The sequence below is a fragment of the Rattus rattus genome, chromosome 2 (assembly GCF_011064425.1).
Source record: "Rattus rattus isolate New Zealand chromosome 2, Rrattus_CSIRO_v1, whole genome shotgun sequence".
NCBI lineage: Eukaryota > Metazoa > Chordata > Mammalia > Rodentia > Muridae > Rattus > Rattus rattus.
Genome location: NC_046155.1, coordinates 72,667,707 through 72,673,012, shown reverse-complemented (window position 1 = coordinate 72,673,012; position 5,306 = coordinate 72,667,707). Strand labels below are relative to the sequence as shown.

The 5,306-nt window shown below is 39.1% G+C and overlaps 1 pseudogene; it reads left to right on the top strand.

Annotated features, from left to right (window-relative positions):
- The first annotated feature begins 312 nt into the window (after positions 1-312).
- On the top strand, positions 313-1,511 carry LOC116893884 (annotated as a pseudogene).
- Positions 1,512-5,306: the final 3,795 nt, after the last annotated feature.

Here is a 5,306-nt window from a genome sequence, read left to right as displayed (position 1 = left end):
TTCTTATGTAAGGTTTCTGATGGTATCCCAGATTTTATGGATGTTTTCTGTCAGGAATATTTTAGATTTAACATTTTCTTTGGCTGATGGACTGATGTAAGCATTTCTTCTATTGTATCTTATGTACCTGATATTCTTTCTTCTATCTCCTGTATTCTGTTGGTGATGCTTGCATTTGTTGTTTCTCATCTTTTCCATAAGTTTTTCATCTCCAGTATTCCCTCAGTCTGTGTTTTCTTTATTGCTTCTATTTCTACTTTCAGGTCTTACAAAGTTTTATGTATTTTCTTCATCTGTCTTATTGTATTTTTCTTTACATCTTTAAGGGATTTCTTTCTTTCCTTTTTAAAGACCACTACCTATTCGATTGTGTTTTTCTGTATTTCTTTAAAGAATTTATTCATTTCATCTTGAAAAGCTTCTACTATCTTTATAAGATTTGATTTAAAGTCATTTTTGTGTGCTTCAGTTGTGTTAGAATATCCAGCGATTGCTGTACAAGGGCAGCTGTGCTCTGAAGGTGTTATTTTGTTCTGCCTTTTGTTGATTGCCTTTTCACAAGGACCTTTAGTCATCTGGATGGCTTTGGTCCCTGGATGTTCCTGTTGTAGTAGGTGTTGGGAGGGGGGTTAACGTCAATCGTCCTGATGTGGCAGACCTCTAATGTTTATCCTAGGGTTGTATGATTCTGGATCTGCAGGTCTGTACAGTTCAGAAGCTGCAGATCCGATGAAGGTAAGCAGAGAGGTGTGAGATTGGATGTCTGCCTGGGATAGAGGGCTGCTCAGAGTAGCTTGCCATGACCAGATGACTCAGCGAGTAGGGAAAGATGAGTGGAGGAAGGGTAAACACCTTGTATGGATCAGGTTTAACAGGTCTAATGAAGGTGGGAGAAGAAGTGGGGCAAGAATGGATATCCTTGCTCTCCAGCCGGCCATCCCTAACGGAGGTACCTGTTACTAGTGGCGCAGCTCCTGGTGGCGCAGAGCACGCGGGCCCGGGCAGCGCAGAAAGCAGGAGGAGGAAGAGCAGAGCAGGTCTGAGGACCAGAAGCTTCGCGGCACACCTGGTGGTGAGCATCACTAGGAAGAGGAGAAGGCAAAGATAGGCTCAGGAGCAATGGAGTCCAAAGATCAAGGAGCAAAAAAATCTCAACGTGGAAAATGACCATCAGAAAAAGGAGGAAAAGGAAGAAAAGCCGCAAGATACCATCAAAAGGGAGCCATCTGTGGCCCCCACTTTTGAGGCTGGCAAAAATTGTGCACCTAGAGGAGGTCACAGGCAGTTCCGCGTTAGGCCCACTGTAGATGGGACCTGATGCACAGGGTTGGAGAGCCCCAGGCCAGGATGAAAGAGGAGAATGTTCAAAGGTTTGGGGAGGATATGAGACACCTCATGGGCAAGTTGAGGGAAAGGCAGCTGAGCCATAGTCTGCGGGAGATAAGCACTGACCTGATAAGCATGGTGACCCTCACCATGACCACCATGATGAGTTTGTCTTATTCCCCTGAGTCCTATAGGGTTGTCTCTGAAGATGCTATGGGACCTCTGGCTGTGATGTGCTCTTGTACAAGTTTGATTACTCCTTTTTGTTTGGATCTCGTCTTGTTGCCAGCTTGTATTGAAACTTGTTTTTTACTCTTTTATTTATCAGTTAATTCTTTTGTTGTAAGTTGCATGGGAAGGTCCATATGACATATTGTGAACCTAATAAAGCAGATTGAAAAGGCAAAAAAAAAAATGGATATCCTTCCTGGGATAGCAGGTTGCTCATACAACTCATACAATTTTTCTTGATTTATTTTCTTTTAGTTTGGTTTGGAAATATTTTTAGACTATTTTTATCATGTAAAGTTGTTTGATCATTTGTTTGTTTTTTTTTCCCTCCTTCAACATGGCAGATAGTTTTGCTGGGTTTATCAGTCTAGTTGGTCTTTTAGGAGCTGGAATGCTCCAGGCTCTTCTAGATTACGGTTTTCATTGAGAAAACTAGTCAGCCAATCAGCTGTTATTCTGAAGGGTTTACTTTTGTTTGTGATTTTTTTCCTTTTCATATTTCAATACACTTTATTTATACTTAGAGTTTTAACTATTGTTTGTCATGCATATTTTTATGGTATTTTCTATTTTCTGTGTTATTATTATTCTATCTGTATGAGCCTTTCTTTCCTGAGTTTGGGGAAGTTTTCTTCTATAGTCTTATTGAAGGTCTGTTCCATGTCATACACTTAGGATTGTTCTCCTACAACTATTCCTATAAGTCTAAGGTTTGGTCTTCTTATGGTGTACAACAATTCTTATATATTTCTTTCCTATTTTTTCCACTTTCTTTACTTATTTCATCTAGATCCCCTATTGTATCTTCCAGAATATTGTATCTATATTCTATATTCTGGATTCATTTACTACTTATAAGACTTTCCTTTGTGTTTCATAGTTGGGTTAGATTTTTCAGTTCCATCTTAGCAGCTTAAGTGCTCTTCAATGTTCTATCTCTTTATTGAGTTCCTTTTTGAAATCTTGGATTGTTTTAGTCATTTGGCCATCCATGTGTTTGTATTTTCTTGGGCATCACACCATTTCTCTTTAAGTCTTTATTACCTTTAAGTTGACTGAGCTGTTTTTATATGGCTTCTCTAAACTGAATTATTTAGTAAAGTTTACAATTTTTCATTTAAATTCTATTTCCTGAGGTCCATCTGGAATTCTCATTGGCAAACACTTCTAGTGGACTGGAGTTTTTTTTTTTTTTTTTTTTTTTTTTTTCAAGGGTGCACACACAATCCAGCCTTTTGAATATAAATGAATTGATGATGATTCATTAGAACTTTTGACAAGCTTACAGATATAGGAGATAAAAATAAAACAGTCTGTTGGGGCTGGAGAGATGGTTCAGTGGTTAAGAGCACTGACTGCTCTTCCAGAGGTCCTGGATTCAATTCTCAGCAACCACATGGTAGCTCTCAACCATCTATAATGGGATCTGATGCCTTCTTCTGGTGTGTCTGAAAATAGCTACAGTGTACTCATATAAATAAAATAGATCTTTAAGACAAACAAAACAAACTAACAACAACAATAACAATCTGTCAGGGATGAAGTTCCTGGCAAAACTCCATGAAGTGAGATGAGAACCTAAAGAGTTAATCCTTACAAATAAGGAAAATTGAAGGAAATCGATGTATCCCCCAAATTTTAAAAATAAAAGTCAAATAACAGATTATTCAAAGCCACATGAGGTCAAAAATGCAAATATATCCTGATAATATGAACAAGTGAAGCAGCACTATTCTAGTAGTTTTCAGAATATATGGAATTAAAATACATTCTAATAGTTATCTGTGACTTTGGAGGGAGTTAACATAATTAAAATTGCTTACGTTTTTGGATTTCCATAATGATTATATCATCCAAGTGAATTACAAAAAATTCTCAAAGTTACAGGGCACATAGTCAAAGTAATTTTTACTGCAACTATAATATAATTTTAATTTTTTTCAAATTTGTAGAATGAAAACAGAAATCACCAAATTAATAAATTTACAACAATACAGGAAAACACAAGATAGAAGCAGAAAATATGCTGAAATAATATGAACATAACAAGAACAAAAATAATTTCATTAGTTAAAAACAATAAACAAAATGAACCAAATGCTACAGAAAAGGAAACATATTCAGAAAATAAAATAAAATTTCAATGTATGCTATTAAAAGGAAACAGAGGGGTAGAAAGGACTAAAAGTTTAAAGATGAAAACCTATATACACTAATCAGAACAGTATTACCATATTAATCAATATTTTACAAAATAGAGAGTGGCATATATGACACAGTACAAAATCTTTCACTCTCTTAGTCAGGTTTACTATGTAAGGGTTTGAAATTCACTGAAGGAAGACCCCAGACACAGATAGTATGAAAAAAGAAAGGACATCTATTCTTCAGAATCAACTAGCATGCCAGGGTCACCATCATTTCAGAATGGCAACACAAACAAGCCCCTTTTATAACAGAACTGCTAATTTCTTCTGAGATAACAACAGACTTCGAAAACCTAGGACACATTCCAAGGGGTTATAAAAACCAGAAACCAAAGGTCATAAAGAAGACATATTCAACAGATGCAAAAACAGGAGATAATAACTGGGTTTATCTATACTTCAACAACAGCTTAGTTATGGTCTTTAATTTTCCATGAACCTGTAAGCTAATAACAAATGATGGATATTTAGCCAGATAATTACTTCTTGTGGATATACATGTAGACATTCTCTGTTATAAACCTCTTATTCAATTTATGACCTGAATTTATGTGCTAACTCGTAGTGAACTTTTTACCATGTGAACATATACTCTGAAAGTGCTAAGAACAAAGGACAGAGACAAGCATCTCTCCCTTCCTCTCCCAGACATAGAGAAGTGCAATCCATGCCAAAATAGAACATAGGCGGCTTTACCTAGCCTTGTGATGTTTTTTTACTATGAGGTGCTAAACCAGAGATTGCAGCTTCTCCCCTCAGAGCAACCCAGACAGGCTGATCAGCTGTGGAAGCAAAATGCCTAACATTAGGATGGATAGCAAATGGCTTATTGCCAAGTATCTGAGTGGAGAAAAAATGGAATAAAAAAAGGACTCTTTAATTATTGCTGTGATGCTATAACCAAAGCAATTTGGGGAGGAAAGTGTTTATTTTGTTTATTTGGCTTAAGATTTCACATCAGGACACCCGCGGATCCCGGCCCGCAGCAGCTCTCTGCTCCCAAAACCCATGGGAGAGAGACCTCACCGCCTGGTCAGGTGGGCACTCCTGAGGCTGCAGAGCAGAAGAGACCACCAACACTGCCCACCCCTGCCCACAGCCCTGGCCCAAGAGAGCTGTATAAAAGGCCTCCTGGGCTCCCGTGGGAAGGGGCCAGGAGGCAGCCCTGCCTGAGACACGCTGGAACCTGAAGGAAACAGACCCGGATCAACAGTTCTCTGCCCAAATCCCGTGGGAGGAGAGGCTAAACCTTGAGAGAGAGGCAAGAACCGCCTCGAAAACAGAAGAGACTGCTCTCCTGCACGTACTGATTCAGAGGGGGAAAAGCCACCGGAGGCCATCTGGAACCCTAGTTGGGAGGCTCCCGAGAAAGTGAGATCTTCCCGTTGCCACCGCAGAGAGAACCCGTGGGCAGCACCCAGACGGGCAGGCCTGGGACCACAGGTGAGACCAACTTGCCTTTTCTGCTGCAAGCAACCTGCCTGGTGAACTCAAGACACATTTGAGACAATGAAGACCTGTAGAGAGGGCAAAACTACACAC